General features: G+C 37.8%; 1 protein-coding gene across 36 annotated transcripts in view; it reads right to left on the reverse strand.

The window, feature by feature from the left end:
* Positions 1–25,389, reverse strand: part of RIMS1 (regulating synaptic membrane exocytosis 1) — a 469,012-nt gene that overhangs the window by 323,559 nt on the left and 120,064 nt on the right. The gene's annotated exons all lie outside the window — the stretch shown is intronic.

Here is a 25,389-nt window from a genome sequence, read left to right on the forward strand (position 1 = left end):
GCCTCTTAACCCACCAAGATTCCTGCATAATATAAAGTATTTAGAACACTAATTACCTAGTTATTTAATGCTTACTGAACTCATTAGAAGATATTTTACCTGAAGTTTGGTTAGCAACAATACACTAAAGCATCAAATATTGTTTTTTTCTACACTGCAACATATGTGTTGTACATGTGTACACAATATATTGTAATATAGAAAGATCACCTATTTTCCTCACAAGCTCTTCAACTTTCAAATAAGCATTTACACATCACATTTTGGGGAAGATAATAATGATAATGTTCAAGTTTGAACAAGGCAAACACAGGACTCCATCCTAGTGGGAGAAGAGCCAAGCTACACCTATAGAACTCTCCATATCCTTCCATCTTTACTTTTTTTGTTTTCTACCTTTTTTTTTTTTTTTTGGATTTTTCTGAAGCTGGAAACTGGGAGAGACAGTCAGACTCCCGCATGCGCCCGACCAGGATCCACCCGGCACGCCCACCAGGGGGCGATGCTCTGCCCATCCAGGGCGTCGCTCTGTTGCGACCAGAGCCACTCTAGCGCCTGGGGCAGTGGCCAAGGAGCCATCCCCAGCGCCCGGGCCATCTTTGCTCCAATGGAGCCTCGGCTGTGGGAGGGGAAGAGAGAGACAGAGAGGAAGGAGAAGGAGAGGGGTGGAGAAGCAGATGGGCGCTTCTCCTGTGTGCCCTGGCTGGGAATCGAACCCAGGACCTCTGCACACCAGGCCGACGCTCTACCACTGAGCCAATCGGCCAGGGCCTTCCATCTTTACTTTGAAACAACTTAAATGTTTAACTGTCAACAGTTGCAAATTTGTTACATGGGTTTTCAAACAGATTGAATATTCTGTAAATATTTTTTAAAAAGCAATCAAAAAAGTTTGTAAGTTAAAATGCCACACAGTATTATTATTATTATTTTATCATTAACACTTGATAGTTTTCTCTATTCTCTCTCTTAAATTAGTTGAGTTTTATAGCAGAATTGCTACTAGTCTCCTAATATACATGTTTTCCCTCTGTCACTGTAAGATACACATAATTTTACCTGGGCACATGATGGCTTGGAATAAAAGTATTTTCAAATTTCCTTTGCATATATGTGCAGCCATATAGCCAATTTCTGGTCAAGGGTGTGCGTGTGTGCGCATGTACACAGAGACACAGACACACAGCAGTGGGGAAAGGGGGGATAGAGACAACTTCTGGGAATTACTCTTCAAACATGAGGTTAAGTTCTACACTCTTCTCTTCTTCCTTCCTGCTGCCTCAGGGCAGACATAATCACTGTGCTTCAATAGGTAACTTGAACCATGAGTAACCTTGTTAAAGAAAGCCACACACAGAGGAACAACAGGATAAGAGAAGCCTGGGCACCTGACACTGTGAAGGACTGACTATACACTTACTAGATTGATTACTGTACCCTTTTTGGACTGGAAAGAGAAATAAATGTTGATCTTGTTATTTGGGGTATTTTGTTTATATTACTCTCAGGCAATTCTAATCCCAAAATGACACTGTGTCCTTTCTTTGATTGCCAGATATACTGGGCTTGTGCTTAACAAAGACTTTACTGCAGGCTATTATGATTATCTATTTGTCTGGATAAGTATCCCCCAAGTACCTGAAAAATAATATAGACTTAATAAATGTTTTAAAAGCCGTATTATTGTCTTGAGTATATCACTGGCAAGTCCTCATCATCAAAAACCTGTCAGTTTCAACATTAAAAGCCCCTGTAATAGAAGTCTGATAGCTTCAAATATTTTCTCTTAAACAAGAATTTATTCAGATACAGATAATTGAGTGCTTTAATTTCAACAGAAGGAAACAAATTTATTAAGAATTTTATTTTTAAAAGGTTTTCTCATTTGAAGCCTTCTTGGGTGAAGAATTAAGAGATAATTCCAATCCAAATTGAATTAGCTCTTTGTAACATAAAATGGGGCAAGATTATTCACCTTTATGTACCTATGGACATGCTTTTGCAAGTATAACCAAATGAGAGGGGACTAGATTATCTACTTTATTATAGTTACTACAACTTTAATTAGGAAATGGATCTAGAATGGCATGAAGTGGAAACAGTACTTAGAACAGTACCGCACTATAACTATTGAGTGCTCATCCCATATCAGGCACCATTCTAGGAGCTTTACATAAAACAATCTCATTTAATTTCCATAAAATGATCTCATTTAATTTCAACAAGAATCATGTGGCGTATGCCTTGTCATGAGATGAGAACAATAAGAATGTGAGGTTAAAGACCTTTCAAAAGTTCATTCTGTTCGTATTGTATTTCTGAGCACTTACTATGTGCTAGGCACCTTTCTAAAAGTTTACATGCATTAACTCATTTAAATATCATAGCAACACTACTAGATAGTGTGATAGCCCTCACTCTACAGGTGAGAAAATTAAGGCATAGTGAAGGAAAACTAATTTGCCCAATATCACACAGTTAGTAAGTGGCGGAGGTTGGATAAAAACTCACACAGTAATAGAGACCCAGAGCCCCTCTTTACCACTGTGTTTTATTGCCTGTCATGGTAATTGCTGGAGTAGGAGGTAAAACTGACCAAGGGCCCTATCTGCTGCACTCTGAAAAATCCATCACTGCTAATGTGGAGACCACACCTCATATGGGCTGTTACCTGCCAATCACTGAACAAGGCAGAGATACAAAGACCAACTTCTCAGGAGAAAAGGTTCTCACTAACTCCATCACCAATATTGTCTTAACAGCTCTCCATGACTTTGTCAAGCCTTCTTTAGACTACCCAGAAATCTAGGACATTTCCACACAACCTTCCCTACCTCCCACCTTCCATCCTTCACTTCGGGATCCAATTTTTGCATCTAATGACTCTCCTAGCCTTTTCTAACTTCCTATTTTTTTTTTCTCACACTGAGAATTTTACCTAATAAAACCTTTTCATTCCATCTTAGCATCTGCTTCTGAAGGAACTGGACTGCCATAGCTTTGATAAGTTAGGTTTCCTGAAAGTTATCAGGGAGAGGATTCAGACTAGGTTCCCTGGTGAGAGAGAGAGCATTCTTATCACTCCCAAGCCCCTTACGAAAGAAAATCAAGACCCTCTGCACTGTGGCTGGCAGAATGCACTCAGAGTTTGTGGTTGGCTCTCTACCTCTAAGGGAAAATAAGAGTAGGAACCTTCAAGGGGACTTTCCCCTCTGAGACCACAATAAGCCATGTTGGCAAAGGTTCCCCTGGAGAGGACCCGAAAGAACCATTCAAGAAGACTTGTGAATAAGCAGACAAACTCCATCATTTGGGGAAATAAGGGAGCAGGGGAAGATTTCTATTAGGACGATGGAAAGAAAAGGAAAATGACTCCCTGTCTACCCTCCCTCTTAATCATTAGATTATAAAAAAGAAAAACAGAAACTATTGGTCTTATTGAAACATTGACTGGGTCCAGTTAACAAAGACTCTTTCAAGTCTTATTGCTTTTAGAATTTTTCAATTTGATCCTCATCTCTTCCCAGTAAAAAAACACATGTGAGGAATAATTTTTTTTTTTTTTTTTTACATGATGATGATGTTAACGGACTCTCATTTTTTATGGAAGGATAGGAAAATTGAGTCAGAACCACTTCTGGTAGTCTCTCTTTTTCCATTTAACCCATGTTCTCCAATTTGCTCCACCCAAGTCCTCTTTGGGGGTACTGAGGACTAGCTAACTAAATGGACAGCAGTCCTCTGTCATGTGTGATTGTTCCTTGGGACCTCCATGGGAAGAGGACCTAGCATTCCTGACTTCTCCGGCCACACACCATCAAACACTGTTGGAATGTCAGTGCACTCCTAAGCTGAGAAAAAGTTAAAGAAGACCAGGAGCTGACTCGCATCTGGAGCGAGGAAGGAGAGTGAGTAGGTCCCTAACAGCAGGAAAGCCCCTGAGGGAAGATGGAATGGGGTCCGCAGCAGAAGGGAGGCCAGCGTTGCCTGAGAGCAGAGCTGAGGCCGAGTGGGGCCAGGCCATGGTTTTCAGCATGCCTTCATAGGCGACACAAACAACTGAAGAGTTCCCCCACCCCTTCCAAAGAAATCACTGATAGGTTTTAAGCAGGAAAAACTTAGTTTTGTGATTTCAAAGGATTACTCCTGCTGGTGTGTAGGCTATTTGAAAAGGAGTTTGTAAAGCAAGCATTTTTTTTATTCCCAGTACCTCCAAAGAAGGTAGAAGAAATGGTGTGCTAAAGGTACAACCTATATCACTGAATATCATTGTATTATTAGTAGTAATGATTAATTATTGATTGCCATATTATATTAATGAGTGGCAGGATCATGTGCAGAACTCATTTTGACACATGATTCCAAATGTATCTAATTATTGTCATCGTCAAGTAATCAAACAGGCTCTGAAAGGCTAAGAGACCTGTCATAAAGGAATGAAGGCAAGATTCAAAGTCTAGTGTTCAGTCTATTAAGTCTAAGCTCTTGAGGAGTTTGTTTCACTGCAGGATTCAGTATAGCTCAGCACAGAGATAAAAATGCAAGTGAATCATGTCCCTCTCTTACAAAACAATGGGCGACATCAAATCATGACCAAGGCCCTGGACAGTATATACAATTCAGTCTATGGAAGAAAACTACAACGACCAGATTTCATAAACTAAACTGATAAAATCCTGCCAGTATCATGCCTTTGCAATGACATATCACTCACATTCTATCCCAGAGAACCAAGAACACAGAAACCAATAAGAACAAGAAAAGGAAGATACATTTAAATAATTCCCTAGCTTCTGTCATCAGATAATCAAGAAAAAATATTTTTCCCAGAATTTTAGGTCTATAGTCATTCAAAGTATACTACAAAATCCAAAATTAACACTTTGATTACTCCCTGTTTTTTATTACCTATATCACTCCTTCAAATAAAAAAAAAAGTAAAAGGGTTTCCTGTAATAATCAACCTAAACATGAAAAGGACTTTATATATGACAAAATAATATTCCCAGTACCTCCAAAGAAGGTAGAAGAAATGGTGTGCTAAAGGTACAACCTATATCACTGAATATCATTGTATTATTAGTAGTAATGATTAATTATTGATTGCCATATTATATGTTTATGTTAAACATACAATAATATGTTTTCCTTTTTATAATTTCTTATCTGATCCAAACTTAAAAAAAAAAAAAAGGCAAGTGGCCTGACCAGGCGGTGGCACAGTTGATAGAGCATCAGACTGGGACATGGAGGATCCAGGTTTAAAACCTCGAGGTCGCCAGCTTGAGCACAGGCTCACCAGCTTGAGCTCAAGGTTGCTGGCTTGAGCAAGGGGTCACTTGCTCTGCTGTTGCCCCCCCCCTTCAAGGCACATAGGAGAAAGGAATCAATGAACAACTAAGGTGCTGCAACAAAGAATTGATGCTTCTTATTTTTCTTTCTTCCTGTCTGTCTGTCTCTATATGTCCCTCTTTCTGTCTCTGTCACAAAAAAAAGTCAAGTGGATACAGCAAATATTAATGACTTCATTGGCTGACCAAAGTTTGTGTTAACTACAATCTATAGAGGAAATCTCAGATGTAATATTAATTTAATACATAAATAATATTCACAATTAAAGGCCAGGAATAATTTTCTGAGAGGACATATGTATTGCACAAATAGTCACAAATCTGATTCCTCCTCAAATTTATATAAATATATTCATCCTATGAGTTCAAATTGTTCTCATACCTCTAACATGAATTAATGCAACAAACTGACTTTTCAGCATGAAATTATAAGAACCATGAAGTTCATATCACTCACACCAGAACTCTATGGTGCATCCACAAAGAGCATGAACCATATTACTCCTTCTAGTTATACTGTCTTATCTAATCCGAAAGGTCATCTAATGAGCCAGCAGAGGACTTCTTGCCCAATGACTATGATTGTTAATTCCATTTCAGTGTACTTTGTATCATCCATTAAAACATTTAGCTGTATTCTGAAAAATAGAGAAGAATTCTTTCTGAAATAATAAGTTCTCTATTTGGGGAGAGATTATCTGCCCAAACAATGGTCTCTATATTAATAAACCAAATGGTCAAATTTTAGTCTTATCTGCTCATTCCAGTCCTTTAGACACTGACTTGGCTTCTAGGGTGCCATACAATCTACATTTCCTCCTCTTATCAGGTCTCTAAATGGTAGAACGCCCGAAGGCTCACCCTTGGGGTCACTGCTTTTTTCTACCAGTGTTCTCACTATTAAATGCTAACTGTACACTGGTACTGAAAAATACCTCCAGTTCAGATGTCTCCTTAAATCCCACACCTGTGTATATAAGTATCTATTCCACATATCCATCTGTGATATCTAATAAGCATCTCAGACTTAACATGTCTAACACTCAGCTCCTGGTATTCCAACCTTCCCATTCATCCCTCTGGCAGAACACAAAATCTGTCCCTTTAAAAGTCTTTCCTAGCTCAGTGAATTAATAAATAAACATTCTATTTCTTTTTTTTTAAGTGAGAAGAAAGGAGATAGATAAAGAGACTCCTGCATGCGCCCCACCCGGGATCCACCTGGCAACCCCCACCTGGGCCCAATGCTTGAATCAACCTAGCTATCCTCAGTGCCTGAGGCAAATTCTCAGACCAACTGAGCTATCCTTAGTGCCCGGGGCTGATGCTCAAACCAACTGACCTACTGGCTAGAGGTGAAGAGAGAAAAGGGAGAGGGAAATGAAGAGAAGCAGATGGTTGCTTCTCATGTGTGCCCTGACCAGGGATCGAACCCAGGACTTCTGCACACTGGACTAATGCTCTATCTACTGAGCCAACTAACCAGGGCCTGATATTTTATTTTAATATTTGTTCACTGCCCCCTCAAAAAGCTTATTAATCTTTCACATATTTTTTTCACACTCTGTATTTTGTCTACAAGAATATCTTTTGAGCTCCACTTGCAAAATACATCCAGACTCCAACAAAATTTAAAACCTACAATGGGATTATTTGCTTGTTTGTTGCTGACCTTTGTGAGTTCTTAATATATTTTGAATATTAACCCCTTATCAGAGCTGTTATTTGCAAACATCATCTTCATTTAGTTGGCTGCCTACTTGTTTTGTTGTCAATTTCTTTTGCTGTGCAGAAGCATTTTAGTTAAATATATTCCCATGCATTTATTTTTGCCTTTATTTCCCTTGCCTTTGGGGTCAAATTCATAAATTGTTTTCTTCAACCAAGATCCATTAACTTAGTACTACCTATGTTTTCTTCTATGTAATTTATTGTTCCAAATCTTGTATTTAGGTATTTGATCTATTTTGAATTAATTTTTATGCCTAGGGACAAACTGTAGTCAAATTTTACTTTTTTTGCATGCGACTTTTCAATTTTTCCAGCACCATTTATTGAAGAGGCTTACTTTTCTTCATTGTATATTTTTGGCTCCTTTGTCAAACATGATTTGTCCATATATATGTGGTTTTATTTCTGGGCTTCTGATTCTGTTCCATTGGTCTGTATGTCTATATTTGTGCCAATACCATTCTGTTTTGATCATTGTGGCTCTATTGTATAATTTGAAGTCAGGTAGTGTGATACCTCCAGCTTCATTATTTTTCCTCAAGATTGCTTTGGCTATTTGATGAGGAAAGGGTTGGGGGAAGGGTGTAAAAAGGGACAAATGTAAGGTGACAGAAAATGATTTGACTTCGGGTGATGGGTATGCAACATAATCAATACTTCAAATGCTATAGAAATGTTGATCTGAAACCTATGTAATCAATGTCACCTCGTTAAGTTTGATTTTCTAAATAAAGATTTAAAAGATATAGAAGGCTAAATACCCTTAACAAAGTCATTGCCTCTCACCAATATTACTGCAACAGCGCCCACCTGATGACCCTGCATCTACTTTGCATCCCTATGACTACACTCAGCACAGCTACCAGAGTGATCACTGATGACCCTGCATCTACTTTGCATCTCCCTATGACTACACTCAGCACAGCTACCAGAGTGATCACTGATGACCCTGCATCTACTGTGCATCCCTATGACTACACTCAGCACAGCTACCAGAGTGATCACTGATGACCCTGCATCTACTTTGCATCTCCCTATGACTACACTCAGCACAGCTACCAGAGTGATCACTGATGACCCTGCATCTACTCTGCATCCCTATGACTACACTCAGCACAGCTACCAGAGTGATCACTGATGACCCTGCATCTACTCTGCATCCCTATGACTACACTCAGCACAGCTACCAGAGTGATCACTGATGACCCTGCATCTACTTTGCATCCCTATGACTACACTCAGCACAGCTACCAGAGTGATCACTGATGACCCTGCATCTACTCTGCATCCCTATGACTACACTCAGCACAGCTACCAGAGTGATCACTGATGACCCTGCATCTACTCTGCATCCCTATGACTACACTCAGCACAGCTACCAGAGTGATCACTGATGACCCTGCATCTACTCTGCATCCCTATGACTACACTCAGCACAGCTACCAGAGTGATCACTGATGACCCTGCATCTACTTTGCATCCCTATGACTACACTCAGCACAGCTACCAGAGTAATCACTGATGACCCTGCATCTACTCTGCATCCCTATGACTACACTCAGCACAGCTACCAGAGTGATCACTGATGACCCTGCATCTACTCTGCATCCCTATGACTACACTCAGCACAGCTACCAGAGTGATCACTGATGACCCTGCATCTACTTTGCATCCCCATGACTACACTCAGCACAGCTACCAGAGTGATCACTGATGACCCTGCATCTACTCTGCATCCCTATGACTACACTCAGCACAGCTACCAGAGTGATCACTGATGATCCTGCATCTACTTTGCATCTCCCCATGACTACACTCAGCACAGCTACCAGAGTGATCACTGATGATCCTGCATCTACTTTGCATCTCCCTATGACTACACTCAGCACAGCTACCAGAGTGATCACTGATGACCCTGCATCTACTTTGCATCTCCCTATGACTACACTCAGCACAGCTACCAGAGTGATCACTGATGACCCTGCATCTACTTTGCATCTCCCTATGACTACACTCAGCACAGCTACCAGAGTGATCACTGATGACCCTGCATCTACTTTGCATCTCCCTATGACTACACTCAGCACAGCTACCAGAGTGATCACTGATGACCCTGCATCTACTCTGCATCCCTATGACTACACTCAGCACAGCTACCAGAGTGATCACTGATGACCCTGCATCTACTCTGCATCCCTATGACTACACTCAGCACAGCTACCAGAGTGATCACTGATGATCCTGCATCTACTCTGCATCCCTATGACTACACTCAGCACAGCTACCAGAGTGATCACTGATGACCCTGCATCTGCTTTGCATCCCTATGACTACACTCAGCACAGCTACCAGAGTGATCACTGATGACCCTGCATCTACTTTGCATCCCTATGACTACACTCAGCACAGCTACCAGAGTGATCACTGATGACCCTGCATCTACTCTGCATCCCTATGACTACACTCAGCACAGCTACCAGAGTGATCACTGATGACCCTGCATCTGCTTTGCATCCCTATGACTACACTCAGCACAGCTACCAGAGTGATCACTGATGACCCTGCATCTACTTTGCATCCCTATGACTACACTCAGCACAGCTACCAGAGTGATCACTGATGACCCTGCATCTACTCTGCATCCCTATGACTACACTCAGCACAGCTACCAGAGTGATCACTGATGATCCTGCATCTACTCTGCATCCCTATGACTACACTCAGCACAGCTACCAGAGTGATCACTGATGATCCTGCATCTACTCTGCATCCCTATGACTACACTCAGCACAGCTACCAGAGTGATCACTGATGACCCTGCATCTACTTTGCATCTCCCTATGACTACACTCAGCACAGCTACCAGAGTGATCACTGATGACCCTGCATCTACTTTGCATCCCTATGACTACACTCAGCACAGCTACCAGAGTGATCACTGATGACCCTGCATCTACTTTGCATCTCCCTATGACTACACTCAGCACAGCTACCAGAGTGATCACTGATGATCCTGCATCTACTTTGCATCCCTATGACTACACTCAGCACAGCTACCAGAGTGATCACTGATGACCCTGCATCTACTTTGCATCTCCCTATGACTACACTCAGCACAGCTACCAGAGTGATCAAGTAAAAATCTTCCTCAAGTCATGTCACTTCTCTGCCCAACGTCTGTAATGTCTCCCCTCTTCATACAAAGCAAAATCTACAAAAGGTACAATATACTATCTCAGGAAGCAAAATACTATGTAGCAATCAACCATAGTGGCAACTGTGTCACAAAAAACTCAATCACAAAAAAACAAAGCGTTACTACCACTACTGTTCTGACTGGAAATATATCTCAGCCTTAATGTGCTCCCATTAGAATGAAATTAAGTGTCAATAACTGAATCAAAATACGTTAATATTTACATAGAGCAGGACTAAAAATGGGTGATCAACACTAACAAAAGGAGATGGCAGAATGCTCTCTTACAGCGTTCACAGTGATGCCTTTTCTCTCTGCCCATGTCTACAACACAGGCCACCATGACTACGCCCTAAAGGGGGTGCTGGCGTATAAACTTTTCTCTAAAGGCATTCTTTTAAATATTTAATAAACCTAACCCAGTTAATAACAGGAAATATTTTAGTTAAGTTTATGAAAACATTAACATTTTCTCATTAGAGCAAAAATAATCAGTGCTCCCACTGCAGGAAAATTGTCAGGGTCCCATGTCATTGACAGAATCTCAGTGACTGTCCGGCATGTTTTATTTTCCCTATAACAGGCATTTGAAAAAGATGGTAATCACCATTTACATGGTCTCATCACCTACTTTGTATTCATATAAATGTACAACCAATGCTTCTTCAAGATTTTGTGGATCGTGTTTCTTTTTTCAAATTCAGTTGTAACACCACAGAGAGAAGCAGTGTTCTAAAATGGAAGAGGTGGGATCTTCTAAAATTCTATCATCCAATAAAGCAATGAGAACACTGGAAAACTTGTAAAAAATTATTTTTTCAGGGCTCTGAAAATTAACGCTGCTTACAACAATCTGAGAAGCAATTACTCAAGAAAAATAGCTAAGCCTTAGTAAGATAGTATGCTTTATGGCGTTTTCACTTGCCCTAGTCCCATTCCTCTTTTCCTACCTTCACAGTAGCCTTCAAAACCAGCTGCCTCGGAACCAAAGTATCTGTGAAAACCAGGAGGCTGGGAAGTTAGTTTCTTAATTAGAAAATGATGGTTACGCCTGACCAGGCAGTGGCGCAGTGGATAGAGCATCAAACTGGGATGCGGAGGACCCAGGATCGAGACCTCTGAGGTCGCCAGTTTGAGCCCAAGGTCGCTGGGTTACTCGGTCTGCTGCAGCTTCACGGTCAAGGCACATATGAGAAAGCAATCAATGAACAACTAAGGTGTCACAACAAAAAACTGATGATTGATGCTTCTTGTCTCTCTTCGTTCCTGTCTGTCACTATCTATCCCTCTCTCTGACTCTCCCTCTGTCTCTAAGAAAAAAAAAGGAAATGATGGTTAAACTAAGCTGGAGCAAGTAGAAAAAAGGAAATAATAAAAACAAGAGCAGAAATAGAGAGTATTAACACAATACTTCCCTGACAGCAAAAGCAAGAAAAAGACATGATTTAAAAACAGGAAACTCAAACCAATATCCCTTATAGATATATATGCAAAAGTCATCAACAAATTACTAAAGGCAACATATATAAAAATTATACACCATGACCAAGTGTAATATTACAGGAATGCAAGGCTAGTTAAACATCTGAAAGTCAATTAATGTAATATACTAAATTAATACAATAAAAGACAAAACCTAGATGATCATCCAAAAATAATGCAGATAAAGCAACTGACAAAATTAAAAAAAAACTTTCATGATAAAAAAAACACTCAGTAAACTAGAAATAAAACAGAACTTTCTCAATCTGATAAATACCATCTATGAAAAACCCACAGCTAAGAACACACTTAATGGAGAAAGACAGAGCCCTTCTCCCAAGATATGAACGAGACAAGGATGTCTGCTCTCATCACATCTGTTCAAAATTGTACAGGAGGATCTATTCCAGGCAATTAGGCAAGAAAAAATTTAAAACAGCATCTAGAAACAATGAAAAAATGCGTAAAACTATTGTTATTTGCAGATGATATGATCTATACAAAAACTTCTAAGGAAGCCATAAGAAATTTATTAGAACTAACAAACGAGCTCAGAAAGGGTGCAAGATAGACAAATTCATTGATTTTCAAACTTTAGCAATAAAAACTATGATTAAACAATAAAAAAGAGATATAAATTTTAAAATGGGCAGAGAATTTTATTACTTTTTCAAAGAAGATACACAATGACAAGTAAATACATGAAGAGGTGCTCAATTTCATTATCGCTTGAGGTTCACCCACCAACAATATAATACTTCATATCTACTGGGATAGCTGAAAATATTTTTTAAAAATAGACAGTAATAAGGCAAAGGTGTGAATAAATCAGCCATTGACTATAAAATTGATGATAAAATTAAGTTCAGATCTTTTGGAAAACACTTTTCCAGTCTGTGAAATATTAAACAAAGAGTTATCATGTGACCAGCTATTATGCTACTATTTATAAAGCCATGTGAACTGAAAATATATGTTCACACAAACACGTGTATGTTAATGTTCATAGCAACATTACTCATAATAGTAAAAAAGTGAAAACAACCCAAATATTCATCAACTGATGAATGACAAAATAAAATGGTATATCCAAACAACTGAATATTATTAAACAATAAAAAGGAATGAAGTATTGATATGTTACATGATTCAACATGGACGAACCTTTAAAAATTATGCTAAATGAAAGAAGCTAATCACAAGAGACCACATATTGTGTAATTGCATTTATAGTAAATGCTCAAATTCAACAAACCTGTAGAGACAGAAAGTAAGTTCGTGGTTCCCAGGGGTTGGATATACAGGCATTGAGGAAAGTATTATAGCTACTAATAAGTATGGGTGTTCTTTTTTGAGTGATGAAAATATTCTGCAATTTCATAGGGGTGATAGGTGCACAGGTCTGTAAATATACTAAAAAGCGCTGAATTTCACACTTTAACTTACTAAATTTATTGTATGTAAATTATATCTCAATAATGCTAAGGCCCTGGCCGGTTGGCTCAGTGGTAGAGCATCGGCCCAGCGTGTGGATGTCCCGCGTTTGATTTCTGGTCAGGGCACACAGGAGAAGCGACCGTCTGCTTCACCACCCCTCCTCCTTCTTTCTCTCTCTTTCTCTCTTCCCCTCCTGCCACCATGTCTTGAATGATCTGAGCAAGTTGGCCCCAGGCACTGAGGATGGTTCTATGGTCTCACCTCAGATGCTGCAATAGTTCAGTTGTCGAGCAAAGGAGCAGTGGCTCCAGATGGGCAGAACATAGCCCTGTAGTGGGCTTTCCAGGTGGATCTCAGTTGGGGTGAATGCTGGAGTCTGTCTCTGCCTCCCCTTCTCTCACTAAATGAAAAAAATATAGCGCCAAAATGTGCATTACAGCATCTGACATTTGAAATTGAAGAACTAAGGCAAGGAAGAAAATGTTGAACCTAGGTTCAAAAGTGTCATTGCTCTCTCTTCAGGCAGATTGCTTCCCTCTCTTCTGGATTCTTAGGGTACTCAGTTCATGCTTGTATATAACAATGCATTATAGTCTCATCATATGTCCCCATGACTGTCTTCCCCATTACTCTAGGTACTTGTGAGGATCACATACTCTGCCTTGTTCTATCTTAGGCACTACAATTCAGATGCACATTGGACACTCAACAAACAGTGATGAATAAGAAGAATTAGAAAAATCAGAATGAAAGTAAAACTATTCCAAATACTGTACTTATAAACCCTGTGTTTAGTATGAGATAATATTAATAAATTACATTGTTGCTTTTCTCAGGCAAAGGCCAGTGTTCAAAGACTTGTTAGGCTTCTCCACATAGTACTGTAATTAATAACACTGGAATTATTTTCTAGATACAGTAGTCTCTAAATAGATCTACTTGGCCCAATATATGTGTTATTGCTACACCAATGTATGAATAGATGTATATGGCTATAGTGCTTGAAGAGATTTTCGTACCCACTGGGACCAAATCGACCTAAGTAATGTTTAGAAACTATAAACTAAAGTAGTGTTTGATGCAGCATCACCTATGCAGGCACAGAGAAAAGTATAATTGAAACACAGGTGTCTTGATTTCCGGTCCGGTGCTGACTTGACAAAACATGCCCTAAGACCAAATAACCTGGAATGCATGCTTCCATAAAATGTATGCTCACAGCATATAATTTAACCTAGACACTTTTAATAATTTATTGCCTTATCCCATAACACCAAAATTTAACAGGGCAATCTTTTCTTCGACAATTCGGATCATGCAACTCCCTAACTTAAAAGGTCGCTTCATGTCACATTCCAAACAGAATCCAGATCCTTTACCAATGCCAAGGACCTTTGTTTTAACCTTGCTACACATACCTCTCCAACCTCAACAAACAGCATTATTCCTCTTGACCAGGATACATTAACTAGACAAGCTTCTTCTTATGTTCTAGTACACATGGAGCTCTCATACATGCCTCAGAATGGACACCCAGATTGCCTTTTTACACAAGGCTGTTTGTTTGTTTGTTTTTGTTTAATGGCTATTCATCCTTCAAGATTCAACATAAATGTTACCTTCTCAAAGAGGTACTACTTTACAACTCTACCTCGGTCTTCTTTTTATGTATCTGTATTCTTTACCTTCATAGAAATAAACTTTGAAAAATTTCTCATTGACATATATTCTGATTTTTTTTTTTTGCCTCCCACTGATTTACATATACTACATCAGCAAAAACCAAATCTGCCTAGTTTCCTATCTTATTCCCAGGATGAAGCTCAGAGTAGACATTCAATGAATATTTTTAGATGAATAAGTAAGTAAATGCTGATTAAAAGAGCCTTGCTCACTAGCCCCAAAAGCCCTGAATCCCAGAGCTCCTTGTAACAGAGGCAAGTAATAGATGGCTATTACCTCCGTCTCCTCTGCACTCGATGATTGTTCTATCTACTTACTTGCTAAATTTAAGAAGAAAAATAATAAAATTTTCTGCAAATGATGATTTTTTAAAGCGGAAAACAATAAACTGTCTCCTAGCAATTGATTAACCACCAAAACTTCACTAATCAGCTCAGTATTCGCTCCAAAAAAGTAGAGAAAAGAAGGATGAGCTGTGGCCCTATTCTTCAAATTGTTTAAAATCTAATTGAAGGAAGAGAAAAACCATTGTGGACAGTTAATTAAAAACACAAAGCTGTAAAGAGTAAGTTGAAATACCTAATTAATATTTGACCACTTCTGTTAGAGGCATACATTTGGGCTATAGAACAGTGGTGATTATTTAGGCAGAGAGCCCAGATGAATTTTCATGACACATAAGCACACATTTATAACCACAAGCAAAATGGTATATCTCATACTTTTAGGAAGCTCAAAATGAGGAGTCAGTGGAAATAGAAAGAAAGAGGCAAATGGCTGAACTATTTCATTTCATTCATTCTTTTATTTATCTTCTCAGGCAAGCAGGCAGTCATTCCATGAAATGCTATGAGAATAAAACAGCTATGACCACTACTTTTATGGAACTTACAATCTGATGCCATAGAAGATAAAGAAGACGTTCTCAAGAAGGAAAAGTTTAGGTTTGGGGGTTGAGTGCTGCAGATATACGAAGGAGAACTAAGACAGTCAAATGGCTGTAAGATCTGACAATGAGCTCACTGAGGGCATGGGGATATGGATAGAGCATTCTCTCCACATCCAACCCACAATAGGATCACCGGCATGATCACCTCAGGAGCTATTTTTGAATCCTCCCTCATCTCTGTCCCTACTTCAGTCACTTAGTCATGCTAATTTATTATCTGCCCCCGCCCTTGTAAGTCAACTGCTATGGAGAAAGCTTAAAAGTGGGTTCTCATTAGGGTCTAGAAATCACACCTGTGCCCCTGTTTGTGCAGGATACAGAGACAGAAGAGAGGAGGCTAGGAGTTGCAAGCACACAGGTTCTGCTATAACCAAGGACAATTCCTCTACTGAATCTTTATTCCTTTATGGGATTTCTGATGTGGATTTAGCTTTCATTGGATGAAAGAGTAAACAGCAGTCCAGGTGAGTTCTGTATTTTCATGTCATCTTGACTTTCAACTTCTTCCTCTGTTAACCACTGTTATCTTGTCCAATCCTATTTTGGTTGCACCCTGCCTGATTCTGCCCTGGTTACCTCTTCACACAGAGCTGTGGGGTCCACAAGCATTATTAGTGATCTTGTTTCTGAATGCACCGGCTTTTTGCCTTTGCTCAGCGCAATCTAATTGAAGGAAGACTGCTATCACGGCCACCTCCCAGGCAGTCTCTGGGGCTTCCCCGCCTCCCACCAGAGATTAAGCATTACGAGTAACGCGGGAGACTCTGTGCCCTCCCACCCCGGGCCACTTTGGTCTTTTGTTCTCACCAGTGCCCACTGGGGTATTTTTAAACATTTTATCTTTAGGATGCTATTTTCAACCTACTTTTCAAAAAAGTTCCTTCCCAGACTTTGAGGGTACTGTTGCTAAATTTGATTATAATGGTTCTAGAGGTGCTGTGCTATATCACCCTTTACATATTCTATACATTTTAAGACATTTATTTTGCTAATAACATAATTTCTTCCTCTTGTGGAAGATTCAGTGACAGCTGCTTTCAGGAAGGAGTTCAAACAACGTTTTAAGATATCAAATTCTGGTAGCTCGATTTATAGTGCTAATCAGTCTGTAGTGTATATAAATTTCGGATTATAATTCTGTACACCTGAAACTTAAAAATTTGTATATACTAATTTTAATTCAATTAAAAAATGTCCTGATAATCTAAATTTCTTGAATTTTTTTTCTCTGTGTTTTTAACCTATTAAGATTTGTGGAAAAGTTTACAGGTTATAAGTGAGACTGCATGTAGCAGCAAGATGAACCAGGAAGGGTCAGAAAATGAAGTGTTTGATCTAGTCCTGGGCTCTCTTGCTGACACACTGGGGAACTTTAAAAAATTTCTCCCTACTGTGTCTTTAAGTTTAACTTTCAGTAATTTTATAAATTATTTGACCAGCTTACATCTTAGGAATATGAAGATAATAAAATGTGTGTTTTGAGCTCTTTTAAGAACTTTTATGTTCTCCTTTCCATTTATTTACTGGGGGAATTTTCTACACCACATTCTGTGCAGAATAAGAGCTTTGTACCACCCAGAGTACCAGAGGGATGATCTCAGTTACTTGCTAAAACTACAAGTTCATTATAATGTAACCCTAGAAAACTACTTTTATATAGTAGTTTATATCTAAATACAGGATAGAATTGAACATTAGATTAGTTAAAGTATTGGGCTGAATTCATCCATGGAAATAAAATGAATGTTTACAATTTCACTGTCCTTTGTTGACTCTTATTTATTTAGCAAAACTTTGTTGTTCATATAGTAAAGAGAATATATTTTAGTACAAGAGAAAAGCAAAACGCATAAACATGCAAGAAAGCAGCATGTGTAAGACTGGAAGAGCACAATTGGGATGCAGATAGGGCTGGTGTGATGTAGGACCTGGGAATGTAGCATGTGATCCGACTGTCAGGGGTCTTGTATAGCACACTAAAGAGATCAGGTTCCTCTTTTAGGCTGACTCCAAGATTTCTGGCTTCAGAGAAAGAGTGAAATTGATTACTTTAATTTACATTGGGAAATAATTAGAAACACTTGTGTTTTGCTCATGTTTTAAATGTAAGATGACCAAGATATACATATAGCAATATTCAGTACACAGAATGCACAATATAATGTTTGTCTCTGTGAGTGTGTGTTTGTGTATGTGTCTGTTTGTGTGTACATCATGGAGTTGAAAAAGATTTAAGAAATGGGTAGAGGAGGGATGATGGAAGGAGTTCTTGAAGGAAGGGTTCTTTAGATTGAGTAGATTGAGTAGATCAGTATCTGCAAAAGAAATGAGGGAATTTTATAAAGAAGAGAATTATCAACAGTGCCAAATCCCTAAAGCTGAGTAAGTATGACAATGAAAACAAAACAACTGAATTTGGCAGTTAGAAATGTATCAATGGCCAAAGGGGCAGGTTTTAATGTAGTGGCAAGGGCAGAAGCCAAACTATGGTAGGTATAGAAGTCGTCCCCTCCATTGATGAGGTTCAGTAGTAAATCGGAAGGAGAAAGTAGAGCAGATGTGTACGTGGGGTGAATGTCTCAGGGTAAAGTGTGTTTGTTCTCACATGGGGTTATTTTGGATGGTTAAACTTTAAGTATAATCATAGGCTGAAGAAACACAACTATAATAATGAGAAATAGAAAAGAAAAAGTACAGAAGGAACCATTATGCCAAGGCTTATAAGCAATGAACTTCTTAACCATTAGTTTCCCAAACTATATTTTCATAGTGCTGTTAATATATTCCAGATATACTTGATGAATCATTTTTGTAATTTGAAACTTTTCTGTACCTTAAACTTCATCAATATTAAAAATAATTTATAAGAGGAAGTTTGAATTATTATTTCAAATTACATCTTAAGTTTTTTGTTTGTTTGTTTTGCTTTAGTTATGAATCAGGACATTTTTGCTACTTGATTTATAAGAACCCATATCATATATTAATAATCAAAGAAAGATAAGGCAAAAATGCAAGTTTACTCTACTCCTTTTTCATTGCAAGCCCCAGTTCTTAGAAACTGATTGGAATAAATAAAAAACAAATTAGAAGAGTCTATCCTGATGCTAATAAACAGGGAACATCAGCTTAGTATCTCAAATTTTGATAAATGTCTCTCAGAGACAGTACTTGAATACAAATTGTAATATGACACTGAAAGTTGACTTCAATTATCTTTCTTAAGAGCAGTAAAATGACACAAAAGTGGAAGAAATTATGAAAAAGTGATACTACCAATTATGAGAGAGGAAGGGTGGCAGTATCGGCTAACTATGAGAGATGGAACCAGTCCTCCTAGACACATCTTCTCCCTCTGCTGACAAACAACAGTGGCGACGCCGGCAGCAAATCCAGACAGCCTGCCCACTTGATGCCACACTGGTACATATCAATGTTTCCCTCACATTAATTTACATGAAGCATAATACTTAAATATTAATAAAGCTGGAGAAATTTTATAAGTTATCAAAGAATTCTATTTCCTTACCTCCAGATGCCAGTCTTCAATTATTTCAAGCTGTCAAAACATTTCTACACTAATGAAACCGTCCAAGGGGACTGGGATTCCTGCCAATTTATTTTACAGAACCAACAGAATCTTAATAGTAAAACTTAGCAAATGTAGCACAAAACACATAATTTAAAGAACAAAAGATACACATATTATAACCATTTTTCTGTCTGAATGTCTGTATATGTATTTCTCCATCTCACCAAGTGATGGCCAGGGCCATGCGTACTGTAGCACTAGCAGCATTTCCTTTCAAATCAAGTGTAAAACAAGGAAAAATCATTATCACCATTAATTAGTACTGTTCTGAGGTACTTTCCAATGCATTTTAATAAGAAAGTAAGAAATCTAAAATTCAGAAAAGAGGCAGTAAAGTTACTGATATTTGTCATAATTGTCTACCTTGAAAACATAGCAAATTAAACTGAAATTAAATATTGAAACTAGATTTTGATAAGGTGATCAGTTATAATATGTAAACAAATTAAAAGCATTCTTACACTCAGGTGATAATATAAAAGGATTCTATTAAAAATTTTAAAAACCACAAAAATACCTTAATTTAAATTGTAAAAGATGTATGTAAAAACACCACATAAGTAACTCAAGACACATAAATGGGATTTTAAGTGGAATGCTTTCCTTAATCTGGATTAGAAGACTCAATATTAAAACAGGTCAATTTACTTACAAATTTAGCATTAATCTAATGGAAGGCTCATTGGAATGTTACCAAATTATTATAAAGCTCTCCCTGGAAAAATAAATATAGAATAGTTAGAATATATTGGATACCATAAAGAAATGAGGGACCATTCGCTTTCTTAAGTTTGAAAGTATATTTTAAAGTTAGAGTAATTCAACTGATAAGAACAGAAGACCGCTGCTCTAGATGAAGGCACCAGGAAACGGTCTCTTGATAAAGTGACCCGAACACAACACTTAACAGGAAAGTGACAGCCCACACCAAGGAGAGTGGTAAATAAACAGCCAGACCACTGAAGCCTGTACCATGCCTCTAAATAATACAATAGAACATTCAAAGCATTAACACCAAATCGAAAAGGAGGGCCAGGAAATTTGAAAACAAACGCTTTAAATTTTCTCAGCAATCATTATACACCATGAATGTCATATTTTCCAACCACATTTCTGAATAGGAACAAGAGGTATCTTCTTTGAATTCCTATACATTTTTTAAACTATTTTACCATTAGGCGTTTACAAGAAGAGCAACTATTGTCTTCTGGAGAAGATTGATAAAAGTACTAACTACAAAAGATAGATTTAAAAAAAGCAACTTAGATATGCTTAACACATTTTGAGTTCCTATTAACTTTTAATTAGCATTAAAAAAAACCTCGAGTTTCAAAAATGGTAGTCTCATTAGTTAGTTCCTCATATGCATATTTGTAAGGGTTCCGCTGCTTAAAATTATTTTTAAATTTCCCTCTCCCCTTTTCACCCATCTAAAAAAGAAAGCATACCCTGATTTCTGTGATGAGATAAAATTATTTTTATTTTTGCAATTCTTAGTCAATAACACCTTTTTCAAACACCTCATTCCTCAAAGTGCTATTTAAGTTTTGCAATGATTTAAAAAACTCAGCCTAATTGTTAAGGTTTTAAAGAAGAAATTAATGGAAGGGACAACCATTTAAAGCACCAGAGCTTAGTTCACACTTCATTAAATATTTTAAATGGCTATTTTATTTTATGGCATTTGCATTCTTTTTTAATTTTAGCTGGCTTACTTTTTATAAACAGAAATGCTAAATATCTCTGCAAAGAAATCTTGCTGCACATAAGTATCACCTGTCTTAAAAATATACTCTTCTTATTTCTATTGTCTATTATTCCAAAAAGAAGCTAGAATTGAAAGTGTATGTCAAGGTTTAATCACTTTTGTGGCAGGTAATGGAACTCTTCATTAATATGAAAAGTTTATTTTATCTCTTTTCTAAAACTGTATGTAAATGAGCTCTGCTTCCTTCCAAAAGTAATTAATTTACTCTGGTATTATACATTTTGTGTGGAGCAGTCATTGAGAAGTGTTTCAGACAAATTATGTTATTGCTCTAAGGAAAAAGTGATTTATCAAAACAAATCTAAAATTCCAATAAAACCACACTGATACAAATTGGTCTGTCATTCCATACGCAAACTTTAACTTCATTAATAATGGTAGGCCAGCTACTATCTCTGATTAGTTATTGCCTATCAATTGTTAGATCTATAAATTAGTTTCATTGTTAATTTGAACTCTGTATAATGAATTGTAAAGCCAGCAACCACGGCCACCATCACAGCCACCTGGCCCATGCAGGTTCGCATTTGCTTCGGACAGACGGTAAAGAAACAACGGAGCCAAGAACTGGTGGGCCATCATCTTTAATCCTAGCTTGCACCTGGTGGGCAAGTAAAAACAAACACTGGGCTCCAAAACCCTCTCATTCAGTGTCACTGACTTATCCGAGTTTCCTAGAATGAAAGGAAACCATCCTTATTCACCTCTGTTCCCCATCTCCTTCTCTCTGAACAAACTCTACACAAACTGGCTTCTCCTTCAGCACTCCACCATCTTGGCTGCCTCTCCTCACCTCCACATAGCCTTTTTCTGCTCTCCTCTCTGCTCTCCTCCTAGAACATAATCACTCTTCCCCAGAACAATGTGATCTCTCCTTTTAAAACCTTTTGGCACAAAAGCCCTCCCCCATCACGTATTAACATAATCATGCCCATCCCAAGCAAGAAGGGCAACGGATATTATCACCTGGGTGACAGGGTTCCATGTAGGCAGCACCATCTTTAACAAAGTGAGCATAATATATTTTATCTGCCCAACATGAATCAAACCCAGTACAATTTTATGAGGCAGATGAGAAGTAGCTTTGCAGCAACATTCTTTTTTCCCCTGAGAACTGCCTCTCCAACAGCATGGTGGGTCTTCAAAATCAGTGTGCACAATTTTATTCTGTCTCTGTCCCTAAAGGACCTGTGCCAGGCTGGGCCCTGTTCCAGCCTCTACAGTCCCTCTGGATAAGGACGCTAAGCAGCAGCCAGATGATCCGTGGCACTATCGCTGGGTGGTAATGCAAGCTCGTTGGTGAGTTTGTCATTTTCTGCCATCTTTACTCACAGTGGCAGAGAAAACGCAACATTGAAAGAGAAGAGAATAAAGCACAGGTTATAAAAGACAGAGTTGGGTCCTGGTCGTACTTATTTTTCTTCTTTTCTTTATCTTTTTTTTTTCTCACCTATTTTTTTTTTCATTGACATAATTTCAAGTGTCCCACTCCATGTAACACCCTCTACACACTGTAGTGTGATGGTACTTCTTGAACTATCCCTGAATCCTCCTGGTATATTCCCTTTTCTTACACCAGTCTAAGTCTGATTCTGCTATTGGTAAAGTTTAAAAACATAATAATGAAAGTATAGAACCTAAAGTCATAAAACATAAGTACTTAGCTTTAATTGGGAGGCAAGGTTTTAATATTTTTATTGAATTTATTGAGATGACATTGATCCACAAAACCATACAGATTTCAAGTACACAACTCAACAAATCCCCATCTGCACACCGCATCATACACCCTTCATAATATTTTTAATATGGTTTTAGACATAGATATGAATGCTCTTTATAGCCAGCCTTATGAAATAAAAATGAAATTGACTTAACATCATAGTATATGAAAACAAAATCTTAGGTTTGAAGGTGCTTTGGAATGAATGTTTGTGTCTCCTCCAAATTTGTATGTTGAAGTTCTTATCCCCAAACACAGTGTGCCTATATTTGGACACATTGCCGCAAAGAAAGTAAATTCGGTTAAAAGAGGTTAGAGATTGGGATCCTGACTCAAAAGGGCCAGTGTCCTTATAAGAAGAGACATCAGAGAGCTTGTTCTCTTTCTCCATGCACATGGACGGGGAAGGTCATGTGAGGACACAGTCAGAAAGGGGGTCATTAACAAACAGGAAAAGATACTTTACCAGAAACTGATCACGCTGGAAACTTCAATCTAGAATTTCCGGCTTCCAGAACTGTAAAAATATAAATTGCTGTAACTTCCAGTTGTGAAACAAATGGGACATAAGGATGTGATGTGCAACATGGTTAACTACAGTCAATGGTATTGTAGTGCATATTTGAACGTTGCTGGGGAAATGCATCTTAATACTTCTCATCACAAGAAAAAAAGTGTGTGTAATTTTTATGATGACAGTGATTAGACATATTATGGTGATCATAACTAATATACATTTTATGTCATTTACACCTTAAATAAATAAATAAATAAATAAATAAATCTGTGGTTTTAGCCACCTAAACTATGGTAGTTTACTATGGCAGTGCAAGCTAGTTAATACAGGAGGAATTATCTAGTACACATACACACACACACACACACACACACACAAAGATTATATAACAGAAAACTGAAAACCAAAGATACAGTAGTTTGCCTAAGTTCATAAGACATTACTATAAGAGGAGTTAGTTTACAAGTTAAAATTTTTGTCCTTACAAGTACAGAGAAAATGCAGTCTGAGGCAGATACGGTTAAGGCATTCACTTTCAACTTGGGAAGTCAATTTAGAAATGGTTTCTTCTAAATTAAATAATTTTTTCTTCATTTTGAACAGCACCTTTCAGGTTTAAATTCAGTTTTTCAGAGTTTTACCTCATCTTCTTTCTCTCTATATAAAAATGTAATTACCTGGGGAATAGTTTCAGTGGACTTCCCCTACATTACATTTCCTTTCTGCCCAGAGGATCTGGGAACCATGGCTTAGCCTCAGTTCTATATGATGAAGAAAATTCTACCATTTTAACTTAGTTCTTGATATATTAATGAATCTAACATAATTCAGACAATATATTTCTTTCTAACAAAGCTTATATTTTTGAAGTATTTCTTTGCTAAATACAATAATAAAAGTGGCAACTTTGAGGCAGCACAATAGAACAGCACAATAGCTGTTTTTTTTGTCAACAAAAGCAGCACAATAAAATTTTTGTGGTAGTAAATCCACCTTCTCCTTCCCTTGATATTAAGCATCATGGTTCTGCTTTGGCAAACTGGGACTGCTGTTTCCGAGTCATTTTACTTTTCATTGTTCAAAGAACAGTCGGTGATTTTGACAAGGTCTTGTGGGTGGCTATTATGGCACAGTGGAACAGTATGAAGCAGCTAGTTCCAAAAAAATGTATATATACATTTTTGGATAAACCTCAGGAATATAGCTAAACGCTGAGTGAGTCAAGGTATCTGTTACACCCATTCTTTGATGAGCAATTAAAGATCTGTGTTTAGACCATAGCCAAATATCCCCATGACCTTATCAAATGACTTGCCTCAAGTCCATTAGAATGTGTTATATCAATCTCATGCTGCATCTTATACTGTATGCTTCTTGCGGGAAGGTGCTTACTAGTAATCAGAACATTTCTCATCAGTAGTTCCACACCATTATTTGAACTGTTGATTTACTTGGCATGTCAACAAATGGCAGAGTAAAGAAGCAAAGGTAGTTTCTACTACCTGCATTCCTGGAAACATTTTCTCTTTTTCTCTAATAAAATGTTTTTACCAAACCCCAAATGGTTTTAGATTTATCTTTTTGAAGATCAAGTTTAAAGGAATAACACTGAATTCCCTACATAAATCCTCTGTATTAGAAATGACAAGAGAGCTGGAAATAAACAAAAGCAGTGAGGAGAATTCCAGCTGCAATCTTCCACAATCTGTATTGAGAAAACAAACTATAAACATCACTAATCATTCTCCACCATGCCCTTGAATCAGTCACTTGGAGGATCATTTTTAGAAAATAAAGCACTTCCTAAAATCTTAATGGAAATGCTGGCAATCAAAATTTCTTGAACAGTGCTCATCTGATCAACAACAATGTAAAAAAAAAAAGTTAATTTGTGATGATTTAACTTAAATAATAAATAATGTAGATATCTAAGCCATAATTTTCATAAGAAATTCAACTT

The sequence above is a fragment of the Saccopteryx leptura genome, chromosome 1, assembly GCF_036850995.1.
Source record: "Saccopteryx leptura isolate mSacLep1 chromosome 1, mSacLep1_pri_phased_curated, whole genome shotgun sequence".
Lineage (NCBI taxonomy): Eukaryota > Metazoa > Chordata > Mammalia > Chiroptera > Emballonuridae > Saccopteryx > Saccopteryx leptura.